We start from the raw sequence: 23,654 nt of genomic DNA, 5'->3' as shown, positions 1-23,654 counted from the left end.
TTGTTAACGCAAGTGAGATAGTAATTAACAAAAGTGAGAAAATAGGAATCTATATTAAAATAACAAGTTTGAAAATAAAAATTGTATTCTTAGTTATAAAAATGCAATGTGAAATTGTATAATAATATTGTAAAAACAGAAACACTTATGAAATATAAATATTACTTGGCAAAGAACTAAAAATATATTGTTCCCGTTTGTTTAGATCAGGTGAAGTCAAAATACAAACAACTTCGTCTAATGAAATGGTAGACACATCTTCCTTTTCAGGAAAGACAAATTTGTATTTATGAATTTTTTTTAAAAACTTTACAGTATAATTATAGTCTTTGTCAATATTTATTACCAGTCCAACAAAATTTTTACTATACTTTTTCGAAGATAACTTAACCACAATAAAGTTATTAAGTTTTGGTCTAATTGAATATTTTGTTTTTGGTGTCTTAGACTCATTTAGAGTCATTTCATCACTATCCGAGTCTGATGAGTATATATCTTTGTACTGAACTTGTTTTCGTTGTGTGAACTTTACTTCTTTTTTCTTATTTTGTTTTCCAGATGTACCATGTAATACTACAAGTTGTGTTAAGAAAATTTAAAAAATAAAGCAAAAAGAAACAATTCTAAAGTTAAAAACAAAGTATAAAAAAGGATAGATTTATTTGATTGCATCTGTGGGTGATGGTCATTCTTATTTTGGGACGGATTTAACTGTGTGATGTCCATGGTACCAATTTTATAATGGCAACATTCTTGAACTCCACATGTCAAGCATGATAATGTTCTTGCCTCTAGTAAATTATAGGAGGCTTTTGTCCAACAACTTCTCTTATAGTCATTGTACCTTTAAATGTTTTTAAATCTGAAGTGGATACTTCATTTTCAATTTTTTTAATTTCCAAACTAGAAACTGTATTACATAAAATCCCCTTACAATTTTCTCGAAGTTCTTTAATTAAACTATTAAAGTTGTCTAAATCTTTTCCTTGGGCCACTAAACTATCTTCTGTCCTTTTCAAACATTCCCCAATACCATCTGGTGCTCCTTTGCTATGTCCAGACTCACTATAATGCCATCTTATAGCTTGATAGGTAAAAAGCTTCGAAATATATGCCACTATTAAAAAAAACATAGTTTAATTTTTATATTGTGTGGATGGTCCATCACTCAAGAAATGTACCATAGATATACTGGAAATTAAGGTTTTTACATATTCTGCAATGGGTGTCAAATGGGCACATATAGCAAAAGGATCGTGACGAAGATTCTCGGAAAATGTAAACATTGGACTTTTTTTGTTTTGGGTATAAACCATTACAGTGTGCAAACTTATCTGTGGTTTGGAACCACCAAAATGAGCAGATTGGATTTCTCGTCCATATTTACATATATAATTTTCAGAGAAGTCCAGGTGTATAAAAACCTCATTTTCCTTTAGGCTATTCTTAATTGTGTCGATACATTTATATTGGTGTTTAATGTTAAGTTAGTGTTTTAAAAAATAGGGCAGTTTTTCTTTAAAGATGCTTACAATATTTTCTTTTGTGCTCTCAACTTCTTCCTTTATTGTCTTTTTACACATTTTTTTCTCGCCCTTAACAATAATTTCACTTTTTTTGAAAGCCATTTTTTATAAATTATTATGCTGTCATCAACATTGAAGAACTGTATTTCTTTATTGCGACATGTTAAACATAAACGCCCTAAACATTCTTCATTGTTAACATCACAACATATTTCCTTCACTACTTCTGTTGAATTAGCAGCATTTATGATATGCAATGACTTTAATTTAGTAACAAGTAAAGTGAAATTCCCATGAATTATACAAAGACATGTTTCTCTGCTTTTTTCTGTGGGAAACAACACCCAAAAAGGTCGAAATCTACAAAATCTAGAATAGCCCACTTTAACTTCAGGATGCTTAGCCTTAAATAGAATAAAAAGATTTTTTAAGGAATCATTTAGGTACCGTTTCTGCTTTTTAATTTTCTTATAACAGTGTCCTTTTTGCCAAGGCATAACCGACTTACTTCATCTTTTTCAAAAAAGCTTGAGATAACTTCCTTTAATCCTAAAAACAATAACCTTCTTCTTTTTAATACTTGCCCAGAATTTTTATTTTTTACGATTCTTCTTGAACTAACTGATCTTACCAAATTTTCACAACTATATTTTTTTGCTTTGCAATGTTGCTTCACAACAAATCTTTGCTTGTCCTTAAATGTTCTTTGTTCTTTGTAGTTTTCCTTTACCTGCTGCTGAAGCACTTCTCCAATTACAAGTTTCCGTTTTACTTCTGGAGTAACCTTCTGCCCAATGAGCATTTCCCGAACATTTTTAGTTGGAGTGTCAGGACCTTTTTTCTTTAATCTTTCATATCTAAAAAAAAGGTAATATTATTTTACATTTTTTTTTAATTTTAATATTACTAACTTTGTAATTGAAATTATGAAATTTAAATGATGTTTACTTATTGATTCTATTATTTTTGTTAAGATTTAAATTATTTCATAGATATATAATACCTACCTTTTTTTGTATTTTAAAACCTTCTTACATGTCCTTTCTAATTTAGCTTTTAAAAGCTCTATTTCTTTTTTCATTCTTTCCCTATTTCTTCGTACTATTTGTTTGTATGTAAATGATGGGATTATTTCATTAAGCTGAGCCGAAAGTGTTTCTCTTTCTATTTTTGCATAGTATGATTTTTTACTTTTTTCTCGCCAACATTTTCTAATATTTCTTTGCTCTCGTTCTGATAATTCATCAATTCTCTTTACTTTACCTGCTTCTTTTCTAGCTCTATATCGCTCTCTAGCCCTCCGTTTTTCTTCTTCATGTAAATTATTTTTTATTTTTTCTCTTAACGTACGCATCGCATTTTTTGATCTTTCCCGAAGAATACTTTTCTTTTTTTCATTGTTTTTCGCTGACTTTGCCATGTCTAAAAACTTCAAAATAGCATATTAAATTAAAAAAATATATGTTTATTTTTTAGAAAATATGTTATCAAGATTTAAGTACAAAATAAGAACATTTTATAAAAATTTAATCAAACTTCATTTATGTTAACTTTTTCTCAATTTCGTTAACACATAAATTAACGCAAGTGAGATTAACTTAAGTGAGGTTTTATTATAAATTTCCCGTCAAATCCCGGGTAAATTGTTTGGATGGTGACGCCATTTTAAAAATAACTACTTTGCTTAATTTCCTAGCATATACCGTTTGCAAACATTATTGATTAAATTTTTTTTTTAAATATACTTATTAACAAAAGTGAAACATTATGCTTACCGTTTGTGGGTCTTAACACCGTTTTACTGTTAATATTTGTTAAATTTCACAGAACAACATACCTCTCTCAAGGATTTAATTAAATTAAACAAGACTTGTCAAAACACTTTTAATGTCACACTGTCAGCGCCGACTAACTAAATTTATGTCAAATAATAATTCTATTAACGAAAGTGAGAATGAATGATGAGGACACCTATAAAAATCGAATTTTAAACTATAAAATAAATTATTTTATAGAGAATGATAAAACTAAGAAATAATGTCAGCCATTTTATAATTTTCTGTAATTATTTATTTAGATGTAATATATTAGAATGCTGTTTTTCTATTTCAAAGCTTATATGAACAAGGTGGGGACATTAACGAAAGTGAGAATTGAACCCTTTAATTAAAAAAAAATACAGAGTAGATTTTATTTGTGGAATTTAAAAAATCATAGGAACTTAGGTTTTAATGCACTTTATTTGAGTGTAATATTCTGATAATTATTTTTTGTTATTATACCTTATTTTTGCTTGAAGGACATCAAAATGTACATTTTCAAAACAATGACCCTTATACAATATACAATACAATAAAACAACAATAAACCCACAATGGAACATGGACGAAATGCACAATACAGAGAAACAATAAAACTATAGAGAACAACTTGATCAAATCTTGAACTCTGAAAGAGAATACAATGATATAGAACAGCTATGGGAAACGACTGCCGAAATAATAACCAAGACAGCGGACAAGATCTTTGGAAGGAGTAGGCAGAAGAGGGCAAAAACATGGTATGACGAGGAATGTCGGAAACAGCTAGAAAAAAGACAAACAGTAAGGAAGACTTGGATACAACTGCAAACAGACCAAAGTAAAAAGGAATATGACGACTGCCGAAAAGAAACAGGAAAAATAATACGCACAAAGAAAAGAAACTATGAACAACAAAAATATGAAGCTATGGAGAGAGACCGGTCCAAACCAGGCTTCAGAGAATTCTATAAAGCAATGTCCTCTGAGAAAAGAGGACCTAGAACCAATTCCATCCATACCCTGAGAGACAATCAAGGCCGTATGATAATCGACGGTAAAGGAGTAACTGAAGAATGAAAAGAGTATTTTAGGGACCTTCTAAACATCATACAGGAAAAACAGCACAAAGAAGAGATCTATATCACAGCGGACATGCCCATCAACAATCCCTTCATTGAAGAAACCCAAAAGGCCTTAAATAAGCTGAAAAATCACAAAGCGCCGGGTACGGACAATATACCAGCAGAACTTCCGCACATATGGTTAGAAGAAAGAATACCAGCACGATGGAAGGAAAACATAATAGTGCCCATCCACAAAAAAGGGGATAAAACAAAGTGCGCGAATTATAGAGGAATTTCACTCCTAAACACGGCATATAAAACCCTCTCAAACATCATTCTTAGTAGACTAATCCCTTATGCAAACAGATCAACAATAGATCAACTATTCGCGCTGAGACAACTTCTAGAAAAGGGTTGGGAGTATAACAGACCCATACCCAATCTTTTCATAGACTTTCGACAGGCATATGATAGCGTAGAAAGAAGCCAAGTATGGAATGCCATGGCGGAGCTCTCAATACCAAAGAAACTAATTCGGATGACCAAAGTCTGTATGGAGGGTGGAATATCTAAAGTACGTGTAAATAATAAACTATCTGGCAGCTTTGAAATCAACAGTGGACTCAAACAGGGTGATGCGTTATCTCCACTACTTTTTAACATTGTATTAGAGAAAGCCATGAGGTCGGCCGAAATAAAAACAGAATTGCTATCGGTTCAAGGTCCCAAGCTATTACTCGCATATGCAGATGACATAGATCTCGTTGGAGACTTCATTCTATCCACGAAAGACATCTTCAACAAGGTGGAAGGAGCAACAAGTGAAGTAGGGCTGAAGATTAATGAAGAGAAGACGAAATACATGTGTATAAATAGAACGACACGAAGAGACAGAATAGGACAAAATGTGACGATCAACACCTTCAATTTTGAAAGAGTACAACGTTTTAAGTATCTGGGGGCCGTAATCACAGCTGAAAACAATGTTACTGAAGAAATAAAAGACAGAATCCAATCTGCAAACCGCTGTCTATTCGCACTGGATAAGCTTATAAAATCAAAAAATCTTACAAGAAGTTCAAAGAACAAAATCTATAAATCCATCGTCAGACCTGTAATAACATACGGATGCGAAACGTGGACCATGACCAAAGCAAACGAAGAAAAGCTCAGACGCTTTGAACGAAAAATACTTAAAAACCAATATCGAATTAAAAGCACTCTACAATGACGCCGATATTGTCCAAGAAATTAAATCACAGCGACTAAGATGGGCAGGCCACGTGCACAGACTGCATAACCATAGACTTGTAAAACTGGTATGGGAAGGGATGCCCACAGGCAAAAGACCACTCGGACGTCCCAGAATGCGATGGAGAGATAACATCCAAGCAGATCTCCGGAAAATGAACATTCCATTTGACCCTAGGTTGATGGAAGACCGAACAAATTGGAAAAAAGTTGTACGAAAATGCACACAAAAATGCACGAAAATATAAATAAGACGAAGACAGAAGAATATCCTAGCTGAAGAAATATAAAAATTAAATCGACAAACCGATTTTTATTTTAATAAAACAACATTCATATTCAATGCACTACTCGTAGTTTACAAAAGAACTCAAATAAGGCTGGATATTATTAGTATAGTAGCATAAATTGTACAAACCTTATAAATTCAAACATATCACTACCAACTCCAATATAAAAATATTATATTTAGGCGGAAAATTTAATCTTTAGTAGATCTGCTTATTGACGTAATATTAATAACTTGATTCAGTTATATTAAGATAATACCTGATATTTTAAATTAAATATTTGTTGCAGGTCTACTATATTTTTTCTTTTTTATCTTTTAGTTTTTTAAACAACGTTAAGCTATTTACGAATAACTGCATTTTATTTCGTCAGAAGGCGAACCACAGCAATGCAATATCAAAATTGGGAGCATAATTCGATCCGTGTTAGTTTCAGTCTCACCTGCTTTTATCACGGTTCATAAAATGAAGTAGGATTATAATCAAAGCCATTCTGATTTTACGACCTCAATAGTCATATTTTATCTACATCGTCCCTTTCAGATTTGTTCTTCGGATTTTAAGTGCTGATAGCTAGACTCAGCAACGATACTGATGACCTAGTCACCTTAGCCCACAGCAAGTTTATTGGCACAGTCAGAGACAGGCTCTGACTGTAATTACAGAATGGTTCAAATATAGGATTTAACATCACTCCTCTGAAGCTCAAGATCATGAAATTTAAAAAAAGGAGAAATTTAGAGGGATTGAGTCCTCTAAACCTAAACGGTACACGTTTAAATCTGGTGATTGAAGTAAAGTATCTTAAGGTAATATTAGACGCAAGGCTTACTTAGAATCAGCATATAGAACGAATAACCAAGAGAACAGTAGTAGCCAAAAGCACCCGTGGAAACATGTGAGGTTTAAGACCAGAAATATTATATTGGATTTATAACATAGTAGTAAAACCCACAATTACATATACATCAGTAGTATGGTGTGCAAAGGTGCAGCAAAAAAGTGTCATTCTGAAATTAAGCAGGGTGCAAAAACTTGCTTGCCTCGGAATCACAGGGACTATGAGGGGCACACCAACAGCAACTATGGAGAGATGAGAAATTTTGGGATGCCAAATAGATGATGATTTATGGCCTTATGGTACTCAAATATAAGCTTAAAGTAACTTTCTAAGTGTCAACGAGAGGAATGGAACAGAGAAAACTCTCGACCCATACCTGGTTGACGAACATGTCCAAACTAGTAGAAGGGTTGACCGCAGGAATATTCAGTGTTCGGTAGTGGTGGAAATTCTAACATTTCTATTCCACTAGGAGAATACACCTCTTTATTTCAGCAAATGGTTACCTATTATACGAATAACGGTACACAGCATGCAATCGAGCACAAACGAATGAATTTATATTATATGTAAAGACTAATAAATGCAATTGAAAAGTAAAATTAGGCATAAACTACACATTCAATTAATACTAAAATTAATATAATTAATATAATTACGTGTCTTCCAACTTTGTACAAATTGGTCACATCCTGTGTGGACCAGCGTATCTACCAACACTGCGCTCTAAACAATATCATAGAACCTCAACAGAAAGGATGCGCTAAGGGTTCCGTGGGTTGCAAAGAATAACTTATTATCGACTCAATCGTTTCTAACCAGGCATACACCAAAAAAAGGAACCTCTTCACTGCCTTTATTGACTATAAGAAAGCCTTTCACTCAGTGCCGCATAAATGGCTGGTAGATATATTAAGAATATATAAATTCGATGATAATATAGTGACCTTTTTAAGACATATAATGACAGATTGGAAGACTGAAATTCACCTCCAAATACCTGGTGAAAGCAATATCGAAACAGAAAATATCGCAATTAACCGCGGCCTATTCCAAGGAGACTCGCTGTGTCCATTGTGGTTCTGTTTAGCTATGAATCTGCTTTCTGCTTAATCATCTGTTGTATATGGATGATTTGAAACTAATGGCTTCCACTCGAAATCACTTAGATCAAATGCTAAAAACTGTCGAAACGTTTTCAAATGATATCAGTATGCACTTTGGGTTAGACAAATGTATACTAAATATAGTCAAGGGAAAGATTCAGCCCGGAGGATTCGATATGCAAAATGGCTAAAACATCGAGGCTGTGGGCGAAAACGACATGTATAAATATCTAGGAGTAAATTAAGCGCGGAAAATTGACCATAAACAAATGAAAATTGAATTAACATCAGAGTTCATACGCAGTGTAAAACAGCTACTTCGTTCACATCTTAATAGTAAAAATTTGTTCAAGGCATTAAACACCTACGCATTTTCCGCGTTTAGCTACTCATTTGGGATTATTAAGTGGACTAAAACGGATATAGAAACTCTTCAGAGAAAAGTACGAACACACCTCACAAAGGCACAAAAACACCATCCTCGAAGTGCAGTAGAAAGAACGACATTACCGCGGTATTTAGGAGGACGAGGACTTATGGATATAAGTGAGCTACTAGAAAAACAGATTACTAATTTGCGAACTTATTTTCAGGTGCAGGCAGAGACATCTACTCTTCATCGCGCGATTTGTGCAGTAGATAACACAACACCGATCAAACTGCACGGGCGATATCCGAATGAAGTCAGTCAAGACTATGTCGACAATATAGCGTCGAACTATTGGCTGACATCAGGAAAGATGTTCTCTAAAACAGAAGGTTCACTACTGACCATTCAGGATCAGGTTATACCAACCAAAAATTACCTGAAATATATCGTCAAAGACCCTCAGGTACAAAACGACAAATGCCGATATGGATGTGAAGCCCAAGAAACTATCCAACATCTTACCGGGGCTGCCAGGCATTTGCTACAACTGAATATAAGCTACAGCATGACCCTAAATATCCTTCATCAAGAGATAGCCATCAAACTGGGACTTCTCCAAAAAGCCATCTCCCATATTATCAATACGTTCCTGAAAGTATACTTGAGAATAACAACTACAAGCTATACTGGGACCGCACTGTGCTCAGAGACCAAACAGTGGTACATAATAGACTAGATCTCATACTAGTTAATAAGCTAAAGAGACAAGCAACACTAATTAATGTGGCGATACCCAACAACAATAATCTTCGTGGTAAACAGAACGAAAAGATCGCCAATTACAGGGATCTGGAAATTCAAATACGAAGACAATGGAGAATGGAAAGTGCCCAGACAATACCTATGATTCTCTCTACTACTGGAGTCACTCCGAAGAACCTCCTAGAAAACATAAAAAATCTGGGTCTGAATGAACATCTCTACAAGACCCTACGGAAAGTTGTACTAATCTCAACATCCAGATTTGTACGAACAGTTTTGGGAAATACACCAGCACACCAAGTCACCTAGGGCTCGATAACACGAAAAGAGAGCTTAACCCTTTTGATACCGTAGATATCTGGGGTAAGTGAATTTTCCCCTAAAAGGGAGTGAAAGCCGTATGGCTAAATTTGGGATGATTAATTATTAATAAACCCAATGAAATAGAATCTGTGGTAAAAAATATAATTATACAATAAAGTAAATACGATAAAATAAATGTTTAAATACACGTAAAATGTTGTTAACAGGTAAAAAGTATGAAAGTTTAAAACGCGACACAGGATCAAATCATCATCATTAGCCGTTTTGATTCCAATACTGAACATAGGCCTCTCGTAAATAATTTCATTGTATCCGATCGTCTCGTCGTGTTCGTTTACCATAGGCATCAGTCTTCATTCTAAAATTTTCTTGGTCCATCTTCTAAGATCAAATAGTTCAGCTCAAAAGATATAAATTCGCAACAATGAAGATAACTATGTTATTATAAACGTATTTGAATATATCAGCAACAATATAATGTTTACAAATTATAATGTAGTTTAAAGCAAACCTTGACTTTCCACGTGGGGTGACGCGACAGTGGTGGCGGAGTGATTGATACCAAGTAGGTAGGACACAGCCGTGCCGTCGCAATTAGATGGAGTTACAAGTACGATGTAGAAATAATTGCTATTTAATATTTAATTAATATCTACATAATATTGCAAAATTGCAAAATGAGCTTCTAGTCTTCTGAATTTTCAAGAATATTTGTAAAGTCCATCTTGGTACGTTGAAACTACTACAAATTTTCAACAAATTGGTTTATTGCTAACAACATCCATGTCTTCAGCCTTCCATTTTTTTCTTAAGTTTTTTCTCTGATACTTAGGTTCGTTTCGTTGCATGGCTGAAATGAAAAAGAATGCAACTAGTGATTGATCGAAATAAAGGGCTTCTGGCCCTTACGGCCATATTTGAAACCTGTAGGTGCCCATATTAGCCGCATTGCACACAACCTCAATATCATGACAAAAATTTGTATAGGTTAGCGTTGAGTCGAGATGCATATATTACGAGAGGCTAATTAGCCCAAGTGATTCCGACGTTGCCAAATGGTGATGTGTTGGTCTTCTGTCAGTCACAACTGACAACCAAAACACAAGGCAATGTGAAATGTGAAGTTATGTGATTTACTTGGAAAAAAGCAGACTTTGAGACTTTAAAGACTGGAAATGAGAAATCAAAATTGCAAACAATTGCTCTGACATTTTAAAGGTAAGACTACCACTGGAGCAATACTTTATTTTAAATGTAATAGTAGTAAATCAAATATGTTAAAATATTTAACTGAATAATTAAATATTCATAGATTTATTCTTATAGGTTATGTCCCAAAAAAGACAACAAAGGTCTATATTATTACAAAAAAAAAGAGTCAAGGATCACATAAGATGAGCAATTCATGTACTAGTACAATAAAAGTAGTTATTGAAAATAACACCATGCTTGTAGAATGGCAAAAAAATCATTATGTTCATACTTTTGATTCAAAACATATTAATTTAAAAAAGGAAGATAAGAACATTATAGGTTTAAAACTAATAATCAGAGTTCCACAGCAAAGGTAAAAAAATTGTTTTTCTTTTTTTCCTTACTTACAAAATTCTCTCCTAGAGTGTTCAACATTTATTTCTGGTCGTTTTAGAATTCTAGAAACTAAAACGGCATATTGATTCACAAATCAGATTTTTTCCATAAAAAGAAGAGAGTGCAAGGAAATCCTAGTCTTATGAGATCTACTAACCAAGAACTCAGCGATATTAAAGAAAATTCATTACATTCCAATGAAGAATCATTTTTTATATTTAAATCTGTATCACCGTCACGACATGTGTCGAATTATTATTGTGTTGCAACTTGAAAATTAAAATTTCTTAAATAGAATTGTTTTGTAGTTTTTATGTACGAATGTTGTAATTTATTATATATGTATACCCGGTATTTTAGGCGTCACGCCCTTCCGGTTGGGATCTATGGAGGAGTATCACCGAGCCGCAAGCCCTTATCTCTTGCCGTACTGCTCCACCATAGGCCGATCAGACACCAGCACATTCTAGTCTAAGCCGCAGATTCATCTAGAATTTTAAACTGCTGCGTTAGACTTTTTGATTTTCTGTACACCGAGCTGGGACCGAACCCAAATCCACTGAACCACTCGCAGTGAAGCGAATGAGAATGTAATTGAATGTAAATGAGAATGTAATGTAATGTAATTTATTATACTAAGCACATTTTGCAACAGTTGCTTTTAAATAATAAAAAAATTACAATTAATACTACGAGTCAAACAGACCTTTGACCTTTTCCTTTTAATATTAACGGAATAACATCGTAACCGTCAATATAAAAATTTTACAAGTGAAGTTTTGTTGTAAATAAAGTATGTATTCCTTGATATTAACGAATCAAATACTCATAGTATTTATTTCTTTTAAAAAATAACTACAAAAATATTTCATTCATTTGTTAATAAAAGGGAAGATTTTATTCAAAACAAATCGTCACTTGTAAAATTTTCATTTTGATGGTTACGATGTGTTTACCTTACGCCTTTATGTGTTGCAAGAGGATTATCACGCCTCCATCATTTAAAAATCGGGCTAAAATCTAGTTGAAGAAAATCTGGCAACGTCGGCACCACTTGGGTTAATTAGCTTCTCGTCATATATTTCGTGATACTGTGATAATTAATAAGTATTGGATATACGTATACATTATTCTTATTCATCGATTTATTGTCGTTAATAACAATGGCGCACCAAGGGGGGGGTTTGGGGGTGCTATTCCGACACTGTTACTCACAAATTTTAAGGACTCAAAATAGAGGTAGCATCATAAAAAAAATTTCGGTGCCCAACCAAAACCCCCTCTCAGAGGAAAATTCTAGGTGCGCTACTGGTCAATAAATATCGTTTGGTTTTGACATTTTAATTGTGATATTTTTAGTGCTACATGTAAGTTTTTGTTAAGTTAATAATTTAGTGAAAATCTTAATTAGCAAAGACACGAAATAATTTTAACTGCTAAATTTTTAAATAAAAACAGTAATTGAACGTTATTGGTATGAACATTGCAAAAATATTGAACTAGATAGACAAGATTAATTTCTGTACATTTCGGTACATGGCAAACATTTCCAATTTACTATTTAGAATAAATTATAATATATATATATATATATATATATATATATATATATACAGGTTTGGAAAAAAATTATCTGACTATAGGGACTACGATAACGAAACGATTGAAAAAAACAATATTATATAGACAATGTCCGAGAGAATAACATGTAACCACATGTCTGTGACCCATAAGCACTATGGGCAGTCTTGTCTGTACATTTTTACCGAAAAAAAGTTTATAAGATTTAAAATCAGGTTCATATCTTCGATTAAATCAACAGTTTTTTTAATCTCAATTCATAAAAAATAACATAATATAAATTCTTAACGGCATAAATTAAAACAATTTATTCTAATAAATAACTATTTTATAATTTTAATTAAAACTATTTTAAATTAAATTTTGAAAAGGTCCACCATGTTCAGCCAAGCAGTAGCCCAATCTATTCTATAATTGCTTTCGAGTGTTCGACAACATTCTGGGTGTTATGCTTTGAAAGGCTTGATTAATTTTTTGAAGTAATTCGTCTAAATTTCCGGCACGTTCATGCTCATGTCGGTAAATTTGTTGCTTCGCATAAGCCCATACAAAAAAGTTTAAAGGTGCAAGATCAGGAGAGCGAGGTGGCAGTTTTATGGTACCTTTTGTACTAATAACTCTATCTGAAAACGTAACGTTTAAAAAAATCTAACACCTCCCGTGCATTGTGAGCTGTACAATCATCTTGCTGCAACCAAATTTCATCCATATTAATGGGTAATGCTCGAATTGCTGGAATTATGTGATTTCTCAGGAGATCTAGGTATTTACAACGACACAAAGTGCCCACAATTGAAAAAAGGGCCAATTACGTTGTCACCTAAAATACCAGCCCAGACGTTTACTTTTTGACGGTATTGTGTTTTGCAAGGAACACTTATGTGCTTATTTTCTGTAGAGTAGCCTACGGTAACAGATGGATTGAGATGGCCAGTTAAAGAAAAAGAAGACTCATCTGTAAACAAGATTGTTTTCATAAATTCTTTGTCACAATTATTGCGTTCCATCATGTCCTCACAAAACACCATCCTTCGTTCATAATCAACAGGGAAAATTTCCTGTTCCAAAAAACAGAGTTTTTTGCAATTTGTAGCAATGGTACTTGTCTCTTTTTAAAATATTTCGTATCTCTTGAAATTGGGGTGCTATTACAAGGAAAATTGATTTCAGTTAGACTACATACAACAGTTTCAAGCTGTTCCCAATCTTCATTAATTGCAAGTGCTGGTTGATTTTCATCAAACGCACGGCTGCAAAACGCCGTGAGTGTTCTAAACTTATTGACACAACCAGTTTTTTTTTAATTTAAAAATAATGTTGTAAATTGTAGATTTTATTGGTACAGGGCCTTTGAATGAAAACGATAACCTGCTGATTATATCCTTGGCACTACTTCCAGAGTGATGCCATTTAATAATTTGAATTTTATATTTAGTTGTAAAGGTTACCATTTTCCTAACTTGAAATATCAATTTCTTTATTCTGTTTATCTGTGAATAAATCCAGAATTATTAACAATGAGAAAATAAACATATTTGACGTTTCCGTGTTCAAAACTGAATGTTACTTTGAAAAAACTAGAATTCAATCTAATAGGGGTTAAAAACAAACAAACAAACAAACAAACAAACATTTCATACTATATTCGGTCTCTTTCTGTTAGCAGAACAACCTCATACTGTTCTTTTCGCACTAATTATGCGTGCTCCATGCAGGTATTGCATATTCTATTATTTTATATTCGTTTATTTTAGGATCTATAGTTTCTGTGGCAGTTAAGAAAAACAAATGATTTTTTTAGTTTTGGGCGTTGCTTGCAGTAAGGCACAGATCATCAACCTATGTCATAATTTAACAGATCACTTTACTCATTGTCCCCTGAAACAGTCTTCTGGCCAACAGACCCCTGCCGTATCATAGCACATGTCTAACTATGTTTTCAGTTCCATACATAGTCAGCAATTCAGCATTGCGGCGTCTTCTCCAATCCCATGTGAATTCATCTCTTTCAGAGTCAAATATTATTCTGAGAACCTTTCTTTCAAATACTAGAAGCTTATTGATTTCCCGCTGGTTGAGAGTCCATGTTTCACTGCCATATGTAATAATTGGGCAAATAATCGACTTGTACAATGTTAATTTAGATTTTCTTTTTAGCAGCTTCGATCTTAATAATGTTGAAAAGGAGTATAATGCTCTATTTCCCGCAACTATTCTTGCTGAGAATTCTTTTTCTATGTGGTTGTCCGTTGTGATTATCGCCCCTAGATATTTAAACTCCTTAACTACTTCGAAGTTGTGATCATTAATACTGATGTTCTGCCTTACTCTTGGTCTTGGATTTTTGGTTACTACCATGTATTTCGTTTTTTCTTCATTTTTTCGGAGGCCCACACTACCTGTTTCCTCCTCGAGCTGTGAAAACACCTCTCTCACGTCTCTTGTAGAATGCGTGACTGCATCTATATCATCAGCAAAGGCCAGCAACAGTTTTGATCCTTGATCAGCAAATTCTCCTGTCAGCTCAGACGATATTTTACTTATTGCATATTATTCTAAAGCAAAAATTAAATAGCAACGGTGACAAGGGGTCCACCTGCATAAGTCCTGAATTTATACCAAATGGCATCGATGTTCTGCTTCCTATCTTTACTTGCGCATATGAGTCTGTCACACACATTTGAGTTAATTCAACTAATTTTCTTGGTATTCCCATTTCTAACATTGCTATCCACAATTTGCTTTTTTTATGCAATCATATGCTTGCTTGGAATATCTTCTAATAATTTAATTTTATCTGACTCATTTATATTGACAATTCAGACATACATTATATATTTTAAAGTAGACGACTTAAAAATGATATTGCCAATATTGTTGAGTTGCGTTCCTGGGACGACTTTACTTGTAAGATAGTTCATTCGATTACATGAAATCAACTTTAACTTGAGAATATCCGTCAGAAAAAATCATATCATGTAATTCGTCTTTAAAAAGACAAACACATGCCATGATGACAGTAAAAATCTCTTGTTAGTGGTTCCATAGTAAATTATGAGGGAAAAATCAGTAAAAAAAACCTCATAATACTATCCCGATATGGTAAGTATTTGGTCGTGCATTTAGTTTACTTTCAATAAACACTAAATTCTGATTTTATATGTTTGTTATTTAAAAAACATAAATGATGTATCCTCTATATGTTACCGACTCACTAATACTGGTATTTTCCTTTTAATAACTTCCTCTTTTAATATGGGTAACCAGATCCTACTACATTCTGCCGAGGAATTTGCGACACAATTGGTCTCATTTAGCATAATTAGAGCCGCTTCTTTCATTTTTCTCTCTTTGCCATCCGTTTCTTTTACTACTATATTTGAATCATTTCATTGAACCCTAATATAAGATTGATGTTCACTTATTCTAACATTTAACGGTCTTAATGTTACACCTAAATAAAACTGATCGCATTCACAAGGTATTTTATAAAGGTAATTCTTTATCCTTTCTTGTTCATTGTGAGGTTTGGTTTACTGTCATCATGGCATGTGTTGGTCTTTTTAAAGACGAATTACATGCTATGATTTTTTTCTGACGGATATTCTCAAGTTAAAGTTGATTTCATGTAATCGAATGAACTATCTTACAAGTAAAGTCGCCCCAGAAACGCAACTCAACAATATTGGCAATATCATTTTTAAGTCGTGTACTTTAAAATGTATAATATATTGACAGAATTGTCAATATAAAAGTCAGATAAAATTAAATTATTATTAGAAGAATGTTTCACCAAGTAACAAAAAAACAGATTTTGTTTAATTTACTAATGTTTTTATTTTGAGAACGATTCCCGAAATGGAAATCGAAACGTCAATAAACTTACTTTAACCTTTAATTGTGGCTTATTCCCATTTAAATAGTAATTACTTTAACATGCCACAAGAAAATAGCTTCAGAACAATATTAAATCACTTTGCTAATTCATTAGAAAAAAACAAGTACCTATTTATGTCTACCAAGAAGTGGGTCAATAAAGTTTATTTGTTTTTGGTACCCGTAAAAGGGCAATCAATGTTTCAGCCTTTTATATTACCCATTTTCCATGCATTACATTTTATGCATTATCAAAACCACTGTTTGAAATGATACGTTACAGTCACTAAAAATATTAATTTTGCCGGTTTTTCTCTCCTATAAATTATTATATTGGATCGGCATTTCAGCATTTTATAATCGCATCGCATCTCGGGCACTTCTCTCGCCAATCTCACAGTGTAATTTCAGTGATTTCAATCATTTAGCCAAAGTTAGTAGGTATAGGCATAGCTTGCAAAAAAAGAAAAAATATATAATAAAATATCTGTATAAGATGGAAGGCAACCATATATACGCATTTCTGACTATTGCTCGTCAGAAGCAGCATGTTAAATGGGAAAGGATCACTACTACTATTTTATTATAATTTTTCCTTTGTTGGGAGCTATGACGATACCCACTAACTTTATTTTGCTATTAACTCGTATTAAGCTTTTCTTGTTGTTTGAAACGTTCTAAACGTTTGACATTCCTTTCCTCAGGTAGCTTAGCTTTTTTCGTGGATGTATTAGTTGTTGCTCTGAAATCCTCAGAGTCTTCTAACGTTATTGCTACAAATTGGTCGCATTGCTCCTCTAGTGATCCTTTCCCAAGTTAACATTCCTTCTCTAACTTGGCTGCACCGTACTGAAGACGACTAATAGTCAGAAATACTTATATACGGTTGCCTCAAAGAACTTTATTTGTTACAAATTAAATATAAAATAATAGTACAAAATTAAATTAATTTGAAATGACTACAATAACTGGACTGGTCGAAGTTGCAGCTAAGAGTGGTTCCGTCATCTGAAAATGGTAATTTATAGGTTTGGTATGAAGTGCTGAATCGCTGTTCCCATGCATTCCCATGAATATTGGCCAACGGTTCGTACAAAGTTCTTCTACTGCGTGCTTAGCGGTTTCTATGGGAATGAGATGATGAAATCTGAAGTCGGCGAACTTAAGCTAGTTCAAGGTTAATATTTTCTCATATAATATATATATATATATATATATATATATATATATATATATATATATATATACATTAAATTACTTTAAAATGGAGTAAAACAAAGATGATTTTTATAAATTGACATGAAATTGACTTTATTCGAAAGATAATCTTTTGGAATTATATTTTAAGTATGATTTCTGGCATATAACCGTCATGGCCGCCTCTGACGTAGAATAATCTAAACGTCCAATTTTCGATCATTTTGTCCAATATTTGTCGCTGTATATCGGCAATACCGGGACAAATGTTGTCCTCCAAGTGGTCAATCGTTTCATGCTTATCGGCGTAGACTATCACGTTCACATATCTCCAGATAAAATAGTCTAGTAGTGTTAAATCGCACGATGCTGGATGCCAATTCACGGTCCGAAACGCGAAACCATGTGGATATCAAACGTTTCCTTCAATAAATCAATTGTGGCACAAGCTGTGTGACATTTTGAGCCGTCTTATTGAAACAACAGCTCCTGCGCATCCTGGCTGTTCAATTGGGAAATCTTCTTTTCCTTTATTTTGTATAGACATGACTCTGTCTGTTTTTCAATGTGCCTCCAGTAAGTTGTCGTTCCATCGTGTTCGTGGTCTTCCTACTGATCGTCTTCCTATTGGGTAACCGTCTCTTGCCATCTTTACTACTCTATTTGTTGTCATTCGGCTTATATGATCATTCCGTTCTACACTTCTATTTCTTACCCAGTTCTTGATGTTCTCCACCTTCCATCTACGTCGTATATCTGTACTTCTAGCTCTGTCCCATAGTGTCGTACCATCAATTTTTCATCTCTGCTGTTTCTAACATCTTTTTTGTCCTCTCTGTGCCAGGTCTTGTTTCTGCCGCGTATGTCATTATTGGTCTGATGACTGTTTTGTAAATTCGGCCTTTCGTAATTCCCCTCTCGTAATTTCGTAATTTCCCTAATTGGGAAATGAAAAAGTCAATTATCGTGGCTCTATAGCGGTCACCATTGACTATAACCTTCTGACCAGCATCGTTTTTAAAGAAGTACGATCCAATGATTCCACCAGACTATAAAGTACACCAAACAGTCAGTTTTTCTGAATGTAATGGTTTCTCAACATACATTAGAGGATTATCTTAATTCCAAATATGGTAGTTTTGTTTGTTGACGTAGCCACTCAACCAAACGTGAGCTTCATCATTAAACAAAATTCGCTTATGAAAATTGGAATCAACGGCAATCTCGTTTTGGACCCACTCACTGAATCTACGAATCTACGCCTTGTTAGGTGATTATGTATCTTTAATTCTTGCATGAGTTAGATTTTGTAAGCACACACAGCAAGATCTTTTCGCAAAATCTTCCATAAAGTGGATGGAAACGTGTCCAACTGCTATACACGATGGCAGAAATACTAATTCGCATCTTCTTATATGCTACGCTCTACAGCAGCAATAGGTTCATCCGTGCGCACTGTATGATGTGTCTGTGGATGCATATTATTAGTTAGAGAAAAACGTGGTGCAACAAAGTTCCATGATGAATCGAATTACTTGCTCAGATGGACTAGTATGTTGACCATAAAATGGACGTAGTGCGCGATACGTATTTCGAACAAAATCACAATTTTTAAAATAAATTTGTACAATTTGGAAGCGTAGTTCAGGCGTCAAGTCTATTTAAAAAGTGTTACCAACTTACATTTCTATGCCTCTAAACAAACATCCTTTATATATATATATATATATATATATATATATATATATATATATATATATATATATATATATATATATATGTCAGCGTATGTGTGTGTATAGTTGTCATTAATTGTCAACATAGGTACGTAACAAAATATAGAAAAACCAAATCCCATATATCTGTTTATGATGGGAAATTTTGCTCTTAAGATACACACACTTAAAATGTTTAAGCGTATAATCAGATGTTATTTATTAAACGGTATAAATATAATCTAAAATGATTTTATAACGCTATAAACTTCACTACTACACAACTAGATAAACTTCATCTGTTGATACTGAATTGAGTTTATTAGTCTAATTTATTAACTTTATTTATTATTAAAAATGTTGTAACACTTAGTTTATTAAAGTCTTTATTTAATTTATATATACAATATTCTTACACTTATCACAACTACTTTAATTTATATTATTTATTTACAATATTTATTTCCGCGTTTCCACAATTCGAAACTCGACTGGATATTATTATTCAGACTGCCTTCAACAATTAAAATTTCTCTATATACAGTGATGAGTGCCTTACCACCCGGCTTTTTAACGTAAGAGATAGAAAACACAGTTACATTGTAAAATAAAAAGAGATGAAACTCGTAGAGGTGAGAAATAATCGATAGAAACCTATAATTTACATTACATTACATTACCAATATTGATAGTCTCACACCTTTAGACGATAGGTTCGAGCTAAATCACCTCGGTTCGGTCATAATTATTATGTGTAACGTTGTATGTGTGATGTATTTCCATTTTTTAATTTCGCATAAAGTAAAAACTGATTGACCACAATAAAGCAAAAATGTGAATAAAATAATTTAATTAATAGTGATTATTGAATCTAAAGTTTTAAATTATTAACCAAGAATAATTTCTACTATGATCTGAACAGCAGCAGAACAATAACGCAATTTGTCACTAAATAATTATAAAAAAAGTCTGGTGGATCACAGTTCAAGGCACGATGTTTTCATCCAGGCGATCAGGGTTCGAATCCAACATGGAGGTTTTACTTTTTTAAAAATTAAAATTTGAAATTATGCAGATATTATATCGTTTTGCTTTAAATCATTAAACATTTATTTCAGCCTTTATTAGAAGTGTTTATAGTAAAACATGAAAATCTTATTGAAAAAACAATGTACTTTCGAAAATAAAGTAAAAATTTTTCAAACATAAAAGAACGTTCTAAATAAATGTACTTACAAAAAAATGTTTAAATAGGTAGAAATTCTATAAAAATATTCTAAATAAACGTATTTTATTCTAATGAAAGGTATTTACAAAAAATGTTCGAATAAGCCTCCATTTGTAGCAGAACAATAACCCAATCTATTATAAAAGTTTCGTCTAACATTAGTTAATGTTTCTGGACTAATACCTCTCATTGAATCAAAAATCTTTTCTCTTCATTCTTGGAGAGAATTAGGCCTATCGTCTTCAATCCCATATAGTTTGGACTTGATATATCCCCAATTAAAAAAGTCATAAGGTGCAAGATCAGGTGATCTTGCAGGCCAAAAAATATCTCCGTGACCACTAATCAATCAATTAGGAAAAGTCGTACTGAGATATTTACTGACGATGCGAGAATTATGTGCAGGATAACCATCGTGTTGAAACCATATGGAATCGAAAGGTACTGGTCAATTACGAAGGGCTGGGACAATTTGATTTTGCAGAAGTTCCAAGTATTTCCGCCCGGTCATCATACCGTCTATAAAAAATGGACCAATGACATGATTCCCTATTATGCCTCCCCAAACATTTACTTTTCGAGGACGCTGGGTACGAGCGACATAAATCTGACGAGGATTTCCTCGAGACTAATACCGCCATTCATTGAATTGTGACGGCCATGCAATGAAAACGTACATTCATCGGTGAACAAAACGTTCTCTAAAAAATGTTCATCTTGATGTGACATTTCCATTGCAGTTTGACAAAATTCTAAACGTCTATATTAATCCCCAGGGAATTGTTCGTTGGATTTATGTAGTTTATAGGGACGGTATCCATGTCTTTTCAAAATTTTACCTACTCTAAATCTTGAAATTCCATATTGTTTTCCGAGGCGAGATGTTGATTGGGTAGGATTTTGCTCAACACTTGCACAAATCAAAGTGTTCCTTAGTTCCAAATCTGGATTTACCTCCTTTCGTCTACGAACACCTCTTGGAGCGAACACTGATCCATAAGTAAAAAAAATTATGGATAGTAGACTGAATTGTTGATCGTGCTGGAGCCGGCCTATTTGGAAACATATTTACAAATTGTTGTCTAATCATGTTGTCTGATAATACATTCACATGCCAGACAACAATTTGCACTTTTTCCTCGACCGTTAAAACCATTTTTACGAATTGTTTTTTCAATAAAACGTTTCTGTTTACCGTGCAAAAACACTTCTTGATATTTTATTTGATGGCTGAAGGCTTGATGATTTGGTTAGGTGTAAAGCAGGCCGCTGTTCGCGCGCATTCATTCCAATGTTGTCAATCGTTTTGAAAAGCATTACCTGTACAGAGGAATTGATATTATCACTGAGAATTTAGTGATGGATTTGACATTAAAATAGTCTTCACCGGATTATTTTGCATTTACAACAGAAGACTGTAAAACTGGAATTTAATTTGAATTATTTTGTATTTCTATTTTATAACAATGGAATAAGAATAAATTGTAAATAATGAGTTTTTTGAAAACTTACCTACTATGTATCATATTGTGTTACCTAATATGTATCATATTTTTTATTATTTTTTGATTGAATAAAACAAAAATTTTATCCTTGGTGTGAATTGAACCCCAACCTTCTTGTCAATAGACCACGTCTCTAACTATTACACCAATGTAACATACAAAAATTGTTTTCGAAAAGAACATACCTTCCTTTAGTGTCGTCAAATATTTCAGTTAAGTTATTTTTATTATTAACTAACTTAAAGATTTATAATTTAAAATCGCTACTAATTAATGTTTTTTTACTATAATATATCTTAATTTATTCAATCATTTATTCTGACATCAGAAATTATTAAAATAAAATATTTTCGAGGTCATCCGTATAATTATTACCGAAGTCAAATAGACACGTCTAATAACTAGCCTTATCTCGTACTATCTCACAACTTAATCTATCTTCTATCCTTTCCTCTATTTTGCCGGGTGGTAAGACACTGATCACTGTATATCAAACAGCCGTTAGCCTGGAATCTCTCGAAGTCCGCGGATGTTGACCTTTGAATTGTCTCGAATCTTCTTTGATCTTCGGTCGCCAACGAATTTATTCGACCCTTTTTCTGGAGAGTTCCAATCGCAGGTATAAGAGGAGACTCGTTTGAATATTACCTGCTAAAAAATACTTGTTTACAGTTTACAGAAAAAGATGTTTACAGGAATCATAATTTTATCATAACAATACTTCACACAAACCGTCGATTTTCAAAATTGCATCTTTTAGATAGGTTTTTAACATATACATATGTATATGTATAAACTATATAAAGTAATATACAAACTATGATAATTAGAATTACATGTGATGCTGTAATTAATGAGGAAAATATGAAAGGGTTATGAACGAAAAAATATCGATTAATAATAACGATTCAAGAAATTATCACCGTTTTTTTACCTTTTTTAAAAAGCGTCCGATTTTTTACCTTTACCTAGAAGCTACGACATTTAATATTTTTTAACTTATTATTATTGAAATTAACGGACTTATTACTGTTGAGTTGGTTTTATTACTGTTGAGTAGATCGATATACATACTATAATCCAATTTAATTCTAATAATCTTAATTTAAAATTGGTAATCTCAAGACTTAAGATCCAACAGCGTTAAGTCAAATGCTGCAAATTATTTACACAAAAACAATCAAAATATATAATAAGGAAAGATGACAAGATGCAGGTTACAGATGTTATCAAGCTAAATTGGGAGAAAAGAATAATAATTGATATGCCAAAAACGTTTAAACAAAAAACTGATACCGGCGCTTGGGTTTTCGTTATGGACAGACAGACAGACAGGCGGAATAAGCAAATTAAATATATTAATACTGTCATGTAATATCTCGTATTTCGCTAGGCGTTCATAAATAACGAAGATAAGGTATAGTGCCCTTTTGATAGTCGCCTTGTTTGTTTTTTCTATTTTAATATAATCCATATTCCCTCCCCCTTCAGTTAACGCATCACACCAATCAGACCAATATCAATTGATATATCATGTAATACTGGCGTTAAGGCCTTCGTGACGGACAGTCAGTCAGACAAACAGACATAATAAGTATATATGTATATATATATATATATATATAT

General features: G+C 32.9%; 2 protein-coding genes across 2 annotated transcripts in view; one reads left to right on the top strand and one right to left on the bottom strand.

The window, feature by feature from the left end:
- The window catches only part of LOC140441316 (excitatory amino acid transporter-like), a 114,647-nt gene extending 108,512 nt beyond the window's left edge, over nt 1–6,135 (bottom strand). The window contains exon 1 of the mRNA XM_072531961.1: nt 6,062–6,135. The gene's annotated coding sequence lies outside the window, so the exon portion shown is untranslated. The remainder of the gene's footprint in view (nt 1–6,061) is intronic.
- Nucleotides 1–23,654, top strand: part of LOC140441317 (uncharacterized) — a 438,896-nt gene that overhangs the window by 130,084 nt on the left and 285,158 nt on the right. The window lies entirely within an intron of this gene.

This window comes from Diabrotica undecimpunctata, chromosome 5, assembly GCF_040954645.1.
Source record: "Diabrotica undecimpunctata isolate CICGRU chromosome 5, icDiaUnde3, whole genome shotgun sequence".
NCBI lineage: Eukaryota > Metazoa > Arthropoda > Insecta > Coleoptera > Chrysomelidae > Diabrotica > Diabrotica undecimpunctata.
The sequence above is the reverse complement of the archived record's forward strand: the minus strand, read 5'-3'. Positions and strand labels throughout refer to the sequence as shown.